The sequence below is a fragment of the Oncorhynchus mykiss genome, unplaced genomic scaffold, assembly GCF_013265735.2.
Source record: "Oncorhynchus mykiss isolate Arlee unplaced genomic scaffold, USDA_OmykA_1.1 un_scaffold_402, whole genome shotgun sequence".
NCBI lineage: Eukaryota > Metazoa > Chordata > Actinopteri > Salmoniformes > Salmonidae > Oncorhynchus > Oncorhynchus mykiss.
Genome location: NW_023493849.1, coordinates 80,332 through 98,242, shown reverse-complemented (window position 1 = coordinate 98,242; position 17,911 = coordinate 80,332). Strand labels below are relative to the sequence as shown.

Genomic DNA, 17,911 nt, shown 5'->3' with positions numbered 1-17,911 from the left:
GTGCATGTTCGATAGAGTCTCAGCTTTTCATAGATAGCTTTTAGTAGTTTGTAATTCAAACCTTTCTGACTCTACAGATGTTTCTGTAAAAAAAGACCCGGGCCTGGGCACCTTCGGAATCCGTCTTTGTCTCACAAACACAGCTCTATCTCAGCCCCCGTTAATCACACAGACTAACTCTTGGTACCACTGGATGCAGAAGACAGAGACGAATCTGATGGTACAACCCATACGTCTATAGCTAAAACACACAATGTTTAAAAGGGGGTAGAATTCAACACAAATAACCGGCTTTGAAATATGGATGGCTGTCCATCAACATTAGGTCATATTTTACCTGTTGGCAACCAGCATCGCTGACCATTTTTCTCAATTGAGAAACCTAGCAATTCTCCATAATTAACATAATTTGATTGCAACAACTGTTGATGCTAATGTTACTTGAGAAATGTGTGTCTAAAGTGGTAGATCTCGCTATCCATGATGACGATTCAAGATATTCCCATTCAGAGCATGAATCTGGTGGCTAGAAATGACCTTGCTCATTTTTCTTCCACCTTTGATGACTGTTCCTTGTTCTTCAATGAACGTGGATGAAGGGAATATGTTCTGAGTGGATGATAACCATGTACAATAAAAGCTACTGAAATGTCTCCCAAATCCTTATCGTTAGTAAAATAAAACCTCTTGAATCAGTCCTGAGACCCCAGCAATAATCTTTTCCGTTTTCTGGCTTTCGTTGATCTCCATGTCCAGCCCTTATATTTTGCTTCAAAATGAGGAGTTTTAAAATGTTACTTTCAGGACAACCTTTGACCTTCATACGTAGAAGAACCTTGTACTTTCTAACAACTTTTTGGTAGCTTGTGAGCGTCATAGAGCAAATCATGTTACATGTGCATGTTCGATAGAGTCTCAGCTTTTCATAGATAGCTTTTAGTAGTTTGTAATTCAAACCTTTCTGACTCTACAGATGTTTCTTTAAAAAAAAGACCCGGGCCTGGGCACCTTCTGAATCCGTCTTTGTCTCACAAACACAGCTCTATCTCAGCCCCCGTTAATCACACAGACTAACTCTTGTTACCACTGGATGCAGAAGACAGAGACGAATCTGATGGTACAACCCATACGTCTATAGCTAAAACACACAATGTTTAAAAGGGGGTAGAATTCAACACAAATAACCGGCTTTGAAATATGGATGGCTGTCCATCAACATTAGGTCATATTTTACCTGTTGGCAACCAGCATCGCTGACCATTTTTCTCAATTGAGAAACCTAGCAATTCTCCATAATTAACATAATTTGATTGCAACAACTGTTGATGCTAATGTTACTTGAGAAATGTGTGTCTAAAGTGGTAGATCTCGCTATCCATGATGACGATTCAAGATATTCCCATTCAGAGCATGAATCTGGTGGCTAGAAATGACCTTGCTCATTTTTCTTCCACCTTTGATGACTGTTCCTTGTTCTTCAATGAACGTGGATGAAGGGAATATGTTCTGAGTGGATGATAACCATGTACAATAAAAGCTACTGAAATGTCTCCCAAATCCTTATCGTTAGTAAAATAAAACCTCTTGAATCAGTCCTGAGACCCCAGCAATAATCTTTTCCGTTTTCTGGCTTTCGTTGATCTCCATGTCCAGCCCTTATATTTTGCTTCAAAATGAGGAGTTTTAAAATGTTCCTTTCAGGACAACCTTTGACCTTCATACGTAGAAGAACCTTGTACTTTCTAACAACTTTTTGGTAGCTTGTGAGCGTCATAGAGCAAATCATGTTACATGTGCATGTTCGATAGAGTCTCAGCTTTTCATAGATAGCTTTTAGTAGTTTGTAATTCAAACCTTTCTGACTCTACAGATGTTTCTGTAAAAAAAAGACCCGGGCCTGGGCACCTTCGGAATCCGTCTTTGTCTCACAAACACAGCTCTATCTCAGCCCCCGTTAATCACACAGACTAACTCTTGGTACCACTGGATGCAGAAGACAGAGACGAATCTGATGGTACAACCCATACGTCTATAGCTAAAACACACAATGTTTAAAAGGGGGTAGAATTCAACACAAATAACCGGCTTTGAAATATGGATGGCTGTCCATCAACATTAGGTCATATTTTACCTGTTGGCAACCAGCATCGCTGACCATTTTTCTCAATTGAGAAACCTAGCAATTCTCCATAATTAACATAATTTGATTGCAACAACTGTTGATGCTGAGAATGCAACACAAACCGCTGGTGCAAATGCTCTTTTCAAGATGCTCCACCTTGATCACAACAACTTACGCACCAAGACTATACTTTCAGGGATCATTTCTATAGTGCGTTACTTGAGAAATGTGTGTATAAAGTGGTAGATCTCGCTATCCATGATGACGATTCAAGATATTCCCATTCAGAGCATGAATCTGGTGGCTAGAAATGACCTTGCTCATTTTTCTTCCACCTTTGATGACTGTTCCTTGTTCTTCAATGAATGTGGATGAAGGGAATATGTTCTGAGTGGATGATAACCATGTACAATAAAAGCTACTGAAATGTCTCCCAAATCCTTATCGTTAGTAAAATAAAACCTCTTGAATCAGTCCTGAGACCCCAGCAATAATCTTTTCCGTTTTCTGGCTTTCGTTGATCTCCATGTCCAGCCCTTATATTTTGCTTCAAAATGAGGAGTTTTAAAATTTTCCTTTCAGGACAACCTTTGACCTTCATACGTAGAAGAACCTTGTACTTTCTAACAACGTTTTGGTAGCTTGTGAGCGTCATAGAGCAAAACATGTTACATGTGCATGTTCGATAGAGTCTCAGCTTTTCATAGATAGCTTTTAGTAGTTTGTAATTCAAACCTTTCTGACTCTACAGATGTTTCTTTAAAAAAAAGACCCGGGCCTGGGCACCTTCGGAATCCGTCTTTGTCTCACAAACACAGCTCTATCTCAGCCCCCGTTAATCACACAGACTAACTCTTGGTACCACTGGATGCAGAAGACAGAGACGAATCTGATGGTACAACCCATACGTCTATAGCTAAAACACACAATGTTTAAAAGGGGGTAGAATTCAACACAAATAACCGGCTTTGAAATATGGATGGCTGTCCATCAACATTAGGTCATATTTTACCTGTTGGCAACCAGCATCGCTGACCATTTTTCTCAATTGAGAAACCTAGCAATTCTCCATAATTAACATAATTTGATTGCAACAACTGTTGATGCTAATGTTACTTGAGAAATGTGTGTCTAAAGTGGTAGATCTCGCTATCCATGATGACGATTCAAGATATTCCCATTCAGAGCATGAATCTGGTGGCTAGAAATGACCTTGCTCATTTTTCTTCCACCTTTGATGACTGTTCCTTGTTCTTCAATGAACGTGGATGAAGGGAATATGTTCTGAGTGGATGATAACCATGTACAATAAAAGCTACTGAAATGTCTCCCAAATCCTTATCGTTAGTAAAATAAAACCTCTTGAATCAGTCCTGAGACCCCAGCAATAATCTTTTCCGTTTTCTGGCTTTCGTTGATCTCCATGTCCAGCCCTTATATTTTGCTTCAAAATGAGGAGTTTTAAAATGTTCCTTTCAGGACAACCTTTGACCTTCATACGTAGAAGAACCTTGTACTTTCTAACAACTTTTTGGTAGCTTGTGAGCGTCATAGAGCAAATCATGTTACATGTGCATGTTCGATAGAGTCTCAGCTTTTCATAGATAGCTTTTAGTAGTTTGTAATTCAAACCTTTCTGACTCTACAGATGTTTCTGTAAAAAAAAGACCCGGGCCTGGGCACCTTCGGAATCCGTCTTTGTCTCACAAACACAGCTCTATCTCAGCCCCCGTTAATCACACAGACTAACTCTTGGTACCACTGGATGCAGAAGACAGAGACGAATCTGATGGTACAACCCATACGTCTATAGCTAAAACACACAATGTTTAAAAGGGGGTAGAATTCAACACAAATAACCGGCTTTGAAATATGGATGGCTGTCCATCAACATTAGGTCATATTTTACCTGTTGGCAACCAGCATCGCTGACCATTTTTCTCAATTGAGAAACCTAGCAATTCTCCATAATTAACATAATTTGATTGCAACAACTGTTGATGCTAATGTTACTTGAGAAATGTGTGTCTAAAGTGGTAGATCTCGCTATCCATGATGACGATTCAAGATATTCCCATTCAGAGCATGAATCTGGTGGCTAGAAATGACCTTGCTCATTTTTCTTCCACCTTTGATGACTGTTCCTTGTTCTTCAATGAACGTGGATGAAGGGAATATGTTCTGAGTGGATGATAACCATGTACAATAAAAGCTACTGAAATGTCTCCCAAATCCTTATCGTTAGTAAAATAAAACCTCTTGAATCAGTCCTGAGACCCCAGCAATAATCTTTTCCGTTTTCTGGCTTTCGTTGATCTCCATGTCCAGCCCTTATATTTTGCTTCAAAATGAGGAGTTTTAAAATGTTCCTTTCAGGACAACCTTTGACCTTCATACGTAGAAGAACCTTGTACTTTCTAACAACTTTTTGGTAGCTTGTGAGCGTCATAGAGCAAATCATGTTACATGTGCATGTTCGATAGAGTCTCAGCTTTTCATAGATAGCTTTTAGTAGTTTGTAATTCAAACCTTTCTGACTCTACAGATGTTTCTGTAAAAAAAAGACCCGGGCCTGGGCACCTTCGGAATCCGTCTTTGTCTCACAAACACAGCTCTATCTCAGCCCCCGTTAATCACACAGACTAACTCTTGGTACCACTGGATGCAGAAGACAGAGACGAATCTGATGGTACAACCCATACGTCTATAGCTAAAACACACAATGTTTAAAAGGGGGTAGAATTCAACACAAATAACCGGCTTTGAAATATGGATGGCTGTCCATCAACATTAGGTCATATTTTACCTGTTGGCAACCAGCATCGCTGACCATTTTTCTCAATTGAGAAACCTAGCAATTCTCCATAATTAACATAATTTGATTGCAACAACTGTTGATGCTGAGAATGCAACACAAACCGCTGGTGCAAATGCTCTTTTCAAGATGCTCCACCTTGATCACAACAACTTACGCACCAAGACTATACTTTCAGGGATCATTTCTATAGTGCGTTACTTGAGAAATGTGTGTATAAAGTGGTAGATCTCGCTATCCATGATGACGATTCAAGATATTCCCATTCAGAGCATGAATCTGGTGGCTAGAAATGACCTTGCTCATTTTTCTTCCACCTTTGATGACTGTTCCTTGTTCTTCAATGAACGTGGATGAAGGGAATATGTTCTGAGTGGATGATAACCATGTACAATAAAAGCTACTGAAATGTCTCCCAAATCCTTATCGTTAGTAAAATAAAACCTCTTGAATCAGTCCTGAGACCCCAGCAATAATCTTTTCCGTTTTCTGGCTTTCGTTGATCTCCATGTCCAGCCCTTATATTTTGCTTCAAAATGAGGAGTTTTAAAATGTTCCTTTCAGGACAACCTTTGACCTTCATACGTAGAAGAACCTTGTACTTTCTAACAACTTTTTGGTAGCTTGTGAGCGTCATAGAGCAAATCATGTTACATGTGCATGTTCGATAGAGTCTCAGCTTTTCATAGATAGCTTTTAGTAGTTTGTAATTCAAACCTTTCTGACTCTACAGATGTTTCTGTAAAAAAAAGACCCGGGCCTGGGCACCTTCGGAATCCGTCTTTGTCTCAACAACACAGCTCTATCTCAGCCCCCGTTAATCACACAGACTAACTCTTGGTACCACTGGATGCAGAAGACAGAGACGAATCTGATGGTACAACCCATACGTCTATAGCTAAAACACACAATGTTTAAAAGGGGGTAGAATTCAACACAAATAACCGGCTTTGAAATATGGATGGCTGTCCATCAACATTAGGTCATATTTTACCTGTTGGCAACCAGCATCGCTGACCATTTTTCTCAATTGAGAAACCTAGCAATTCTCCATAATTAACATAATTTGATTGCAACAACTGTTGATGCTAATGTTACTTGAGAAATGTGTGTCTAAAGTGGTAGATCTCGCTATCCATGATGACGATTCAAGATATTCCCATTCAGAGCATGAATCTGGTGGCTAGAAATGACCTTGCTCATTTTTCTTCCACCTTTGATGACTGTTCCTTGTTCTTCAATGAACGTGGATGAAGGGAATATGTTCTGAGTGGATGATAACCATGTACAATAAAAGCTACTGAAATGTCTCCCAAATCCTTATCGTTAGTAAAATAAAACCTCTTGAATCAGTCCTGAGACCCCAGCAATAATCTTTTCCGTTTTCTGGCTTTCGTTGATCTCCATGTCCAGCCCTTATATTTTGCTTCAAAATGAGGAGTTTTAAAATGTTCCTTTCAGGACAACCTTTGACCTTCATACGTAGAAGAACCTTGTACTTTCTAACAACTTTTTGGTAGCTTGTGAGCGTCATAGAGCAAATCATGTTACATGTGCATGTTCGATAGAGTCTCAGCTTTTCATAGATAGCTTTTAGTAGTTTGTAATTCAAACCTTTCTGACTCTACAGATGTTTCTGTAAAAAAAAGACCCGGGCCTGGGCACCTTCGGAATCCGTCTTTGTCTCACAAACACAGCTCTATCTCAGCCCCCGTTAATCACACAGACTAACTCTTGGTACCACTGGATGCAGAAGACAGAGACGAATCTGATGGTACAACCCATACGTCTATAGCTAAAACACACAATGTTTAAAAGGGGGTAGAATTCAACACAAATAACCGGCTTTGAAATATGGATGGCTGTCCATCAACATTAGGTCATATTTTACCTGTTGGCAACCAGCATCGCTGACCATTTTTCTCAATTGAGAAACCTAGCAATTCTCCATAATTAACATAATTTGATTGCAACAACTGTTGATGCTAATGTTACTTGAGAAATGTGTGTCTAAAGTGGTAGATCTCGCTATCCATGATGACGATTCAAGATATTCCCATTCAGAGCATGAATCTGGTGGCTAGAAATGACCTTGCTCATTTTTCTTCCACCTTTGATGACTGTTCCTTGTTCTTCAATGAACGTGGATGAAGGGAATATGTTCTGAGTGGATGATAACCATGTACAATAAAAGCTACTGAAATGTCTCCCAAATCCTTATCGTTAGTAAAATAAAACCTCTTGAATCAGTCCTGAGACCCCAGCAATAATCTTTTCCGTTTTCTGGCTTTCGTTGATCTCCATGTCCAGCCCTTATATTTTGCTTCAAAATGAGGAGTTTTAAAATGTTCCTTTCAGGACAACCTTTGACCTTCATACATAGAAGAACCTTGTACTTTCTAACAACTTTTTGGTAGCTTGTGAGCGTCATAGAGCAAATCATGTTACATGTGCATGTTCGATAGAGTCTCAGCTTTTCATAGATAGCTTTTAGTAGTTTGTAATTCAAACCTTTCTGACTCTACAGATGTTTCTGTAAAAAAAAGACCCGGGCCTGGGCACCTTCGGAATCCGTCTTTGTCTCACAAACACAGCTCTATCTCAGCCCCCGTTAATCACACAGACTAACTCTTGGTACCACTGGATGCAGAAGACAGAGACGAATCTGATGGTACAACCCATACGTCTATAGCTAAAACACACAATGTTTAAAAGGGGGTAGAATTCAACACAAATAACCGGCTTTGAAATATGGATGGCTGTCCATCAACATTAGGTCATATTTTACCTGTTGGCAACCAGCATCGCTGACCATTTTTCTCAATTGAGAAACCTAGCAATTCTCCATAATTAACATAATTTGATTGCAACAACTGTTGATGCTAATGTTACTTGAGAAATGTGTGTCTAAAGTGGTAGATCTCGCTATCCATGATGACGATTCAAGATATTCCCATTCAGAGCATGAATCTGGTGGCTAGAAATGACCTTGCTCATTTTTCTTCCACCTTTGATGACTGTTCCTTGTTCTTCAATGAACGTGGATGAAGGGAATATGTTCTGAGTGGATGATAACCATGTACAATAAAAGCTACTGAAATGTCTCCCAAATCCTTATCGTTAGTAAAATAAAACCTCTTGAATCAGTCCTGAGACCCCAGCAATAATCTTTTCCGTTTTCTGGCTTTCGTTGATCTCCATGTCCAGCCCTTATATTTTGCTTCAAAATGAGGAGTTTTAAAATGTTCCTTTCAGGACAACCTTTGACCTTCATACGTAGAAGAACCTTGTACTTTCTAACAACTTTTTGGTAGCTTGTGAGCGTCATAGAGCAAATCATGTTACATGTGCATGTTCGATAGAGTCTCAGCTTTTCATAGATAGCTTTTAGTAGTTTGTAATTCAAACCTTTCTGACTCTACAGATGTTTCTGTAAAAAAAAGACCCGGGCCTGGGCACCTTCGGAATCCGTCTTTGTCTCACAAACACAGCTCTATCTCAGCCCCCGTTAATCACACAGACTAACTCTTGGTACCACTGGATGCAGAAGACAGAGACGAATCTGATGGTACAACCCATACGTCTATAGCTAAAACACACAATGTTTAAAAGGGGGTAGAATTCAACACAAATAACCGGCTTTGAAATATGGATGGCTGTCCATCAACATTAGGTCATATTTTACCTGTTGGCAACCAGCATCGCTGACCATTTTTCTCAATTGAGAAACCTAGCAATTCTCCATAATTAACATAATTTGATTGCAACAACTGTTGATGCTGAGAATGCAACACAAACCGCTGGTGCAAATGCTCTTTTCAAGATGCTCCACCTTGATCACAACAACTTACGCACCAAGACTATACTTTCAGGGATCATTTCTATAGTGCGTTACTTGAGAAATGTGTGTATAAAGTGGTAGATCTCGCTATCCATGATGACGATTCAAGATATTCCCATTCAGAGCATGAATCTGGTGGCTAGAAATGACCTTGCTCATTTTTCTTCCACCTTTGATGACTGTTCCTTGTTCTTCAATGAACGTGGATGAAGGGAATATGTTCTGAGTGGATGATAACCATGTACAATAAAAGCTACTGAAATGTCTCCCAAATCCTTATCGTTAGTAAAATAAAACCTCTTGAATCAGTCCTGAGACCCCAGCAATAATCTTTTCCGTTTTCTGGCTTTCGTTGATCTCCATGTCCAGCCCTTATATTTTGCTTCAAAATGAGGAGTTTTAAAATGTTCCTTTCAGGACAACCTTTGACCTTCATACGTAGAAGAACCTTGTACTTTCTAACAACTTTTTGGTAGCTTGTGAGCGTCATAGAGCAAATCATGTTACATGTGCATGTTCGATAGAGTCTCAGCTTTTCATAGATAGCTTTTAGTAGTTTGTAATTCAAACCTTTCTGACTCTACAGATGTTTCTGTAAAAAAAAGACCCGGGCCTGGGCACCTTCGGAATCCGTCTTTGTCTCACAAACACAGCTCTATCTCAGCCCCCGTTAATCACACAGACTAACTCTTGGTACCACTGGATGCAGAAGACAGAGACGAATCTGATGGTACAACCCATACGTCTATAGCTAAAACACACAATGTTTAAAAGGGGGTAGAATTCAACACAAATAACCGGCTTTGAAATATGGATGGCTGTCCATCAACATTAGGTCATATTTTACCTGTTGGCAACCAGCATCGCTGACCATTTTTCTCAATTGAGAAACCTAGCAATTCTCCATAATTAACATAATTTGATTGCAACAACTGTTGATGCTAATGTTACTTGAGAAATGTGTGTCTAAAGTGGTAGATCTCGCTATCCATGATGACGATTCAAGATATTCCCATTCAGAGCATGAATCTGGTGGCTAGAAATGACCTTGCTCATTTTTCTTCCACCTTTGATGACTGTTCCTTGTTCTTCAATGAACGTGGATGAAGGGAATATGTTCTGAGTGGATGATAACCATGTACAATAAAAGCTACTGAAATGTCTCCCAAATCCTTATCGTTAGTAAAATAAAACCTCTTGAATCAGTCCTGAGACCCTAGCAATAATCTTTTCCGTTTTCTGGCTTTCGTTGATCTCCATGTCCAGCCCTTATATTTTGCTTCAAAATGAGGAGTTTTAAAATGTTCCTTTCAGGACAACCTTTGACCTTCATACGTAGAAGAACCTTGTACTTTCTAACAACTTTTTGGTAGCTTGTGAGCGTCATAGAGCAAATCATGTTACATGTGCATGTTCGATAGAGTCTCAGCTTTTCATAGATAGCTTTTAGTAGTTTGTAATTCAAACCTTTCTGACTCTACAGATGTTTCTGTAAAAAAAAGACCCGGGCCTGGGCACCTTCGGAATCCGTCTTTGTCTCACAAACACAGCTCTATCTCAGCCCCCGTTAATCACACAGACTAACTCTTGGTACCACTGGATGCAGAAGACAGAGACGAATCTGATGGTACAACCCATACGTCTATAGCTAAAACACACAATGTTTAAAAGGGGGTAGAATTCAACACAAATAACCGGCTTTGAAATATGGATGGCTGTCCATCAACATTAGGTCATATTTTACCTGTTGGCAACCAGCATCGCTGACCATTTTTCTCAATTGAGAAACCTAGCAATTCTCCATAATTAACATAATTTGATTGCAACAACTGTTGATGCTGAGAATGCAACACAAACCGCTGGTGCAAATGCTCTTTTCAAGATGCTCCACCTTGATCACAACAACTTACGCACCAAGACTATACTTTCAGGGATCATTTCTATAGTGCGTTACTTGAGAAATGTGTGTATAAAGTGGTAGATCTCGCTATCCATGATGACGATTCAAGATATTCCCATTCAGAGCATGAATCTGGTGGCTAGAAATGACCTTGCTCATTTTTCTTCCACCTTTGATGACTGTTCCTTGTTCTTCAATGAATGTGGATGAAGGGAATATGTTCTGAGTGGATGATAACCATGTACAATAAAAGCTACTGAAATGTCTCCCAAATCCTTATCGTTAGTAAAATAAAACCTCTTGAATCAGTCCTGAGACCCCAGCAATAATCTTTTCCGTTTTCTGGCTTTCGTTGATCTCCATGTCCAGCCCTTATATTTTGCTTCAAAATGAGGAGTTTTAAAATTTTCCTTTCAGGACAACCTTTGACCTTCATACGTAGAAGAACCTTGTACTTTCTAACAACTTTTTGGTAGCTTGTGAGCGTCATAGAGCAAATCATGTTACATGTGCATGTTCGATAGAGTCTCAGCTTTTCATAGATAGCTTTTAGTAGTTTGTAATTCAAACCTTTCTGACTCTACAGATGTTTCTGTAAAAAAAAGACCCGGGCCTGGGCACCTTCGGAATCCGTCTTTGTCTCACAAACACAGCTCTATCTCAGCCCCCGTTAATCACACAGACTAACTCTTGGTACCACTGGATGCAGAAGACAGAGACGAATCTGATGGTACAACCCATACGTCTATAGCTAAAACACACAATGTTTAAAAGGGGGTAGAATTCAACACAAATAACCGGCTTTGAAATATGGATGGCTGTCCATCAACATTAGGTCATATTTTACCTGTTGGCAACCAGCATCGCTGACCATTTTTCTCAATTGAGAAACCTAGCAATTCTCCATAATTAACATAATTTGATTGCAACAACTGTAGATGCTGAGAATGCAACACAAACCGCTGGTGCAAATGCTCTTTTCAAGATGCTCCACCTTGATCACAACAACTTACGCACCAAGACTATACTTTCAGGGATCATTTCTATAGTGCGTTACTTGAGAAATGTGTGTATAAAGTGGTAGATCTCGCTATCCATGATGACGATTCAAGATATTCCCATTCAGAGCATGAATCTGGTGGCTAGAAATGACCTTGCTCATTTTTCTTCCACCTTTGATGACTGTTCCTTGTTCTTCAATGAATGTGGATGAAGGGAATATGTTCTGAGTGGATGATAACCATGTACAATAAAAGCTACTGAAATGTCTCCCAAATCCTTATCGTTAGTAAAATAAAACCTCTTGAATCAGTCCTGAGACCCCAGCAATAATCTTTTCCGTTTTCTGGCTTTCGTTGATCTCCATGTCCAGCCCTTATATTTTGCTTCAAAATGAGGAGTTTTAAAATTTTCCTTTCAGGACAACCTTTGACCTTCATACGTAGAAGAACCTTGTACTTTCTAACAACGTTTTGGTAGCTTGTGAGCGTCATAGAGCAAAACATGTTACATGTGCATGTTCGATAGAGTCTCAGCTTTTCATAGATAGCTTTTAGTAGTTTGTAATTCAAACCTTTCTGACTCTACAGATGTTTCTTTAAAAAAAAGACCCGGGCCTGGGCACCTTCGGAATCCGTCTTTGTCTCACAAACACAGCTCTATCTCAGCCCCCGTTAATCACACAGACTAACTCTTGGTACCACTGGATGCAGAAGACAGAGACGAATCTGATGGTACAACCCATACGTCTATAGCTAAAACACACAATGTTTAAAAGGGGGTAGAATTCAACACAAATAACCGGCTTTGAAATATGGATGGCTGTCCATCAACATTAGGTCATATTTTACCTGTTGGCAACCAGCATCGCTGACCATTTTTCTCAATTGAGAAACCTAGCAATTCTCCATAATTAACATAATTTGATTGCAACAACTGTTGATGCTAATGTTACTTGAGAAATGTGTGTCTAAAGTGGTAGATCTCGCTATCCATGATGACGATTCAAGATATTCCCATTCAGAGCATGAATCTGGTGGCTAGAAATGACCTTGCTCATTTTTCTTCCACCTTTGATGACTGTTCCTTGTTCTTCAATGAACGTGGATGAAGGGAATATGTTCTGAGTGGATGATAACCATGTACAATAAAAGCTACTGAAATGTCTCCCAAATCCTTATCGTTAGTAAAATAAAACCTCTTGAATCAGTCCTGAGACCCCAGCAATAATCTTTTCCGTTTTCTGGCTTTCGTTGATCTCCATGTCCAGCCCTTATATTTTGCTTCAAAATGAGGAGTTTTAAAATGTTCCTTTCAGGACAACCTTTGACCTTCATACGTAGAAGAACCTTGTACTTTCTAACAACTTTTTGGTAGCTTGTGAGCGTCATAGAGCAAATCATGTTACATGTGCATGTCCGATAGAGTCTCAGCTTTTCATAGATAGCTTTTAGTAGTTTGTAATTCAAACCTTTCTGACTCTACAGATGTTTCTGTAAAAAAAAGACCCGGGCCTGGGCACCTTCGGAATCCGTCTTTGTCTCACAAACACAGCTCTATCTCAGCCCCCGTTAATCACACAGACTAACTCTTGGTACCACTGGATGCAGAAGACAGAGACGAATCTGATGGTACAACCCATACGTCTATAGCTAAAACACACAATGTTTAAAAGGGGGTAGAATTCAACACAAATAACCGGCTTTGAAATATGGATGGCTGTCCATCAACATTAGGTCATATTTTACCTGTTGGCAACCAGCATCGCTGACCATTTTTCTCAATTGAGAAACCTAGCAATTCTCCATAATTAACATAATTTGATTGCAACAACTGTTGATGCTGAGAATGCAACACAAACCGCTGGTGCAAATGCTCTTTTCAAGATGCTCCACCTTGATCACAACAACTTACGCACCAAGACTATACTTTCAGGGATCATTTCTATAGTGCGTTACTTGAGAAATGTGTGTATAAAGTGGTAGATCTCGCTATCCATGATGACGATTCAAGATATTCCCATTCAGAGCATGAATCTGGTGGCTAGAAATGACCTTGCTCATTTTTCTTCCACCTTTGATGACTGTTCCTTGTTCTTCAATGAATGTGGATGAAGGGAATATGTTCTGAGTGGATGATAACCATGTACAATAAAAGCTACTGAAATGTCTCCCAAATCCTTATCGTTAGTAAAATAAAACCTCTTGAATCAGTCCTGAGACCCCAGCAATAATCTTTTCCGTTTTCTGGCTTTCGTTGATCTCCATGTCCAGCCCTTATATTTTGCTTCAAAATGAGGAGTTTTAAAATTTTCCTTTCAGGACAACCTTTGACCTTCATACGTAGAAGAACCTTGTACTTTCTAACAACTTTTTGGTAGCTTGTGAGCGTCATAGAGCAAATCATGTTACATGTGCATGTTCGATAGAGTCTCAGCTTTTCATAGATAGCTTTTAGTAGTTTGTAATTCAAACCTTTCTGACTCTACAGATGTTTCTGTAAAAAAAAGACCCGGGCCTGGGCACCTTCGGAATCCGTCTTTGTCTCACAAACACAGCTCTATCTCAGCCCCCGTTAATCACACAGACTAACTCTTGGTACCACTGGATGCAGAAGACAGAGACGAATCTGATGGTACAACCCATACGTCTATAGCTAAAACACACAATGTTTAAAAGGGGGTAGAATTCAACACAAATAACCGGCTTTGAAATATGGATGGCTGTCCATCAACATTAGGTCATATTTTACCTGTTGGCAACCAGCATCGCTGACCATTTTTCTCAATTGAGAAACCTAGCAATTCTCCATAATTAACATAATTTGATTGCAACAACTGTTGATGCTGAGAATGCAACACAAACCGCTGGTGCAAATGCTCTTTTCAAGATGCTCCACCTTGATCACAACAACTTACGCACCAAGACTATACTTTCAGGGATCATTTCTATAGTGCGTTACTTGAGAAATGTGTGTATAAAGTGGTAGATCTCGCTATCCATGATGACGATTCAAGATATTCCCATTCAGAGCATGAATCTGGTGGCTAGAAATGACCTTGCTCATTTTTCTTCCACCTTTGATGACTGTTCCTTGTTCTTCAATGAATGTGGATGAAGGGAATATGTTCTGAGTGGATGATAACCATGTACAATAAAAGCTACTGAAATGTCTCCCAAATCCTTATCGTTAGTAAAATAAAACCTCTTGAATCAGTCCTGAGACCCCAGCAATAATCTTTTCCGTTTTCTGGCTTTCGTTGATCTCCATGTCCAGCCCTTATATTTTGCTTCAAAATGAGGAGTTTTAAAATTTTCCTTTCAGGACAACCTTTGACCTTCATACGTAGAAGAACCTTGTACTTTCTAACAACTTTTTGGTAGCTTGTGAGCGTCATAGAGCAAATCATGTTACATGTGCATGTTCGATAGAGTCTCAGCTTTTCATAGATAGCTTTTAGTAGTTTGTAATTCAAACCTTTCTGACTCTACAGATGTTTCTGTAAAAAAAAGACCCGGGCCTGGGCACCTTCGGAATCCGTCTTTGTCTCACAAACACAGCTCTATCTCAGCCCCCGTTAATCACACAGACTAACTCTTGGTACCACTGGATGCAGAAGACAGAGACGAATCTGATGGTACAACCCATACGTCTATAGCTAAAACACACAATGTTTAAAAGGGGGTAGAATTCAACACAAATAACCGGCTTTGAAATATGGATGGCTGTCCATCAACATTAGGTCATATTTTACCTGTTGGCAACCAGCATCACTGACCATTTTTCTCAATTGAGAAACCTAGCAATTCTCCATAATTAACATAATTTGATTGCAACAACTGTTGATGCTGAGAATGCAACACAAACCGCTGGTGCAAATGCTCTTTTCAAGATGCTCCACCTTGATCACAACAACTTACGCACCAAGACTATACTTTCAGGGATCATTTCTATAGTGCGTTACTTGAGAAATGTGTGTATAAAGTGGTAGATCTCGCTATCCATGATGACGATTCAAGATATTCCCATTCAGAGCATGAATCTGGTGGCTAGAAATGACCTTGCTCATTTTTCTTCCACCTTTGATGACTGTTCCTTGTTCTTCAATGAACGTGGATGAAGGGAATATGTTCTGAGTGGATGATAACCATGTACAATAAAAGCTACTGAAATGTCTCCCAAATCCTTATCGTTAGTAAAATAAAACCTCTTGAATCAGTCCTGAGACCCCAGCAATAATCTTTTCCGTTTTCTGGCTTTCGTTGATCTCCATGTCCAGCCCTTATATTTTGCTTCAAAATGAGGAGTTTTAAAATGTTCCTTTCAGGACAACCTTTGACCTTCATACGTAGAAGAACCTTGTACTTTCTAACAACTTTTTGGTAGCTTGTGAGCGTCATAGAGCAAATCATGTTACATGTGCATGTTCGATAGAGTCTCAGCTTTTCATAGATAGCTTTTAGTAGTTTGTAATTCAAACCTTTCTGACTCTACAGATGTTTCTGTAAAAAAAAGACCCGGGCCTGGGCACCTTCGGAATCCGTCTTTGTCTCACAAACACAGCTCTATCTCAGCCCCCGTTAATCACACAGACTAACTCTTGGTACCACTGGATGCAGAAGACAGAGACGAATCTGATGGTACAACCCATACGTCTATAGCTAAAACACACAATGTTTAAAAGGGGGTAGAATTCAACACAAATAACCGGCTTTGAAATATGGATGGCTGTCCATCAACATTAGGTCATATTTTACCTGTTGGCAACCAGCATCGCTGACCATTTTTCTCAATTGAGAAACCTAGCAATTCTCCATAATTAACATAATTTGATTGCAACAACTGTTGATGCTGAGAATGCAACACAAACCGCTGGTGCAAATGCTCTTTTCAAGATGCTCCACCTTGATCACAACAACTTACGCACCAAGACTATACTTTCAGGGATCATTTCTATAGTGCGTTACTTGAGAAATGTGTGTATAAAGTGGTAGATCTCGCTATCCATGATGACGATTCAAGATATTCCCATTCAGAGCATGAATCTGGTGGCTAGAAATGACCTTGCTCATTTTTCTTCCACCTTTGATGACTGTTCCTTGTTCTTCAATGAATGTGGATGAAGGGAATATGTTCTGACTGGATGATAACCATGTACAATAAAAGCTACTGAAATGTCTCCCAAATCCTTATCGTTAGTAAAATAAAACCTCTTGAATCAGTCCTGAGACCCCAGCAATAATCTTTTCCGTTTTCTGGCTTTCGTTGATCTCCATGTCCAGCCCTTATATTTTGCTTCAAAATGAGGAGTTTTAAAATGTTCCTTTCAGGACAACCTTTGACCTTCATACGTAGAAGAACCTTGTACTTTCTAACAACTTTTTGGTAGCTTGTGAGCGTCATAGAGCAAATCATGTTACATGTGCATGTTCGATAGAGTCTCAGCTTTTCATAGATAGCTTTTAGTAGTTTGTAATTCAAACCTTTCTGACTCTACAGATGTTTCTGTAAAAAAAAGACCCGGGCCTGGGCACCTTCGGAATCCGTCTTTGTCTCACAAACACAGCTCTATCTCAGCCCCCGTTAATCACACAGACTAACTCTTGGTACCACTGGATGCAGAAGACAGAGACGAATCTGATGGTACAACCCATACGTCTATAGCTAAAACACACAATGTTTAAAAGGGGGTAGAATTCAACACAAATAACCGGCTTTGAAATATGGATGGCTGTCCATCAACATTAGGTCATATTTTACCTGTTGGCAACCAGCATCGCTGACCATTTTTCTCAATTGAGAAACCTAGCAATTCTCCATAATTAACATAATTTGATTGCAACAACTGTTGATGCTGAGAATGCAACACAAACCGCTGGTGCAAATGCTCTTTTCAAGATGCTCCACCTTGATCACAACAACTTACGCACCAAGACTATACTTTCAGGGATCATTTCTATAGTGCGTTACTTGAGAAATGTGTGTATAAAGTGGTAGATCTCGCTATCCATGATGACGATTCAAGATATTCCCATTCAGAGCATGAATCTGGTGGCTAGAAATGACCTTGCTCATTTTTCTTCCACCTTTGATGACTGTTCCTTGTTCTTCAATGAATGTGGATGAAGGGAATATGTTCTGACTGGATGATAACCATGTACAACAAAAGCTACTGAAATGTCTCCCAAATCCTTATCGTTAGTAAAATAAAACCTCTTGAATCAGTCCTGAGAC

The 17,911-nt window shown here is 39.5% G+C and overlaps 19 non-coding genes across 19 annotated transcripts; all 19 read left to right on the top strand.

Annotated features, from left to right (window-relative positions):
* The first annotated feature begins 399 nt into the window (after positions 1-399).
* On the top strand, positions 400-618 carry LOC118955126. Its single transcript, XR_005044993.1, has one exon. It is a non-coding gene; the product is annotated as a small nucleolar RNA U3 (small nucleolar RNA).
* Positions 619-1,296: 678 nt separating this feature from the next.
* Positions 1,297-1,515, top strand: LOC118955125. The gene has a single exon (XR_005044992.1). It is a non-coding gene; the product is annotated as a small nucleolar RNA U3 (small nucleolar RNA).
* A 787-nt stretch (positions 1,516-2,302) lies between these two features.
* On the top strand, positions 2,303-2,518 carry LOC118955076. Its single transcript, XR_005044943.1, has one exon. It is a non-coding gene; the product is annotated as a small nucleolar RNA U3 (small nucleolar RNA).
* Positions 2,519-3,196: 678 nt separating this feature from the next.
* LOC118955124 lies at positions 3,197-3,415 on the top strand. Its single transcript, XR_005044991.1, has one exon. It is a non-coding gene; the product is annotated as a small nucleolar RNA U3 (small nucleolar RNA).
* A 678-nt stretch (positions 3,416-4,093) lies between these two features.
* Positions 4,094-4,312, top strand: LOC118955123. The gene has a single exon (XR_005044990.1). It is a non-coding gene; the product is annotated as a small nucleolar RNA U3 (small nucleolar RNA).
* A 787-nt stretch (positions 4,313-5,099) lies between these two features.
* LOC118955178 lies at positions 5,100-5,315 on the top strand. Its single transcript, XR_005045042.1, has one exon. It is a non-coding gene; the product is annotated as a small nucleolar RNA U3 (small nucleolar RNA).
* A 678-nt stretch (positions 5,316-5,993) lies between these two features.
* Positions 5,994-6,212, top strand: LOC118955121. Its single transcript, XR_005044988.1, has one exon. It is a non-coding gene; the product is annotated as a small nucleolar RNA U3 (small nucleolar RNA).
* Positions 6,213-6,890: 678 nt separating this feature from the next.
* Positions 6,891-7,109, top strand: LOC118955120. The gene has a single exon (XR_005044987.1). It is a non-coding gene; the product is annotated as a small nucleolar RNA U3 (small nucleolar RNA).
* A 678-nt stretch (positions 7,110-7,787) lies between these two features.
* On the top strand, positions 7,788-8,006 carry LOC118955119. The gene has a single exon (XR_005044986.1). It is a non-coding gene; the product is annotated as a small nucleolar RNA U3 (small nucleolar RNA).
* A 787-nt stretch (positions 8,007-8,793) lies between these two features.
* Positions 8,794-9,009, top strand: LOC118955177. The gene has a single exon (XR_005045041.1). It is a non-coding gene; the product is annotated as a small nucleolar RNA U3 (small nucleolar RNA).
* Positions 9,010-9,687: 678 nt separating this feature from the next.
* LOC118955118 lies at positions 9,688-9,906 on the top strand. Its single transcript, XR_005044985.1, has one exon. It is a non-coding gene; the product is annotated as a small nucleolar RNA U3 (small nucleolar RNA).
* A 787-nt stretch (positions 9,907-10,693) lies between these two features.
* Positions 10,694-10,909, top strand: LOC118955075. The gene has a single exon (XR_005044942.1). It is a non-coding gene; the product is annotated as a small nucleolar RNA U3 (small nucleolar RNA).
* Positions 10,910-11,696: 787 nt separating this feature from the next.
* LOC118955074 lies at positions 11,697-11,912 on the top strand. The gene has a single exon (XR_005044941.1). It is a non-coding gene; the product is annotated as a small nucleolar RNA U3 (small nucleolar RNA).
* A 678-nt stretch (positions 11,913-12,590) lies between these two features.
* LOC118955117 lies at positions 12,591-12,809 on the top strand. The gene has a single exon (XR_005044984.1). It is a non-coding gene; the product is annotated as a small nucleolar RNA U3 (small nucleolar RNA).
* Positions 12,810-13,596: 787 nt separating this feature from the next.
* LOC118955073 lies at positions 13,597-13,812 on the top strand. Its single transcript, XR_005044940.1, has one exon. It is a non-coding gene; the product is annotated as a small nucleolar RNA U3 (small nucleolar RNA).
* Positions 13,813-14,599: 787 nt separating this feature from the next.
* Positions 14,600-14,815, top strand: LOC118955186. Its single transcript, XR_005045050.1, has one exon. It is a non-coding gene; the product is annotated as a small nucleolar RNA U3 (small nucleolar RNA).
* A 787-nt stretch (positions 14,816-15,602) lies between these two features.
* Positions 15,603-15,818, top strand: LOC118955176. The gene has a single exon (XR_005045040.1). It is a non-coding gene; the product is annotated as a small nucleolar RNA U3 (small nucleolar RNA).
* A 787-nt stretch (positions 15,819-16,605) lies between these two features.
* LOC118955095 lies at positions 16,606-16,821 on the top strand. Its single transcript, XR_005044962.1, has one exon. It is a non-coding gene; the product is annotated as a small nucleolar RNA U3 (small nucleolar RNA).
* A 787-nt stretch (positions 16,822-17,608) lies between these two features.
* LOC118955094 lies at positions 17,609-17,824 on the top strand. Its single transcript, XR_005044961.1, has one exon. It is a non-coding gene; the product is annotated as a small nucleolar RNA U3 (small nucleolar RNA).
* The last annotated feature ends 87 nt before the right edge of the window (positions 17,825-17,911 follow it).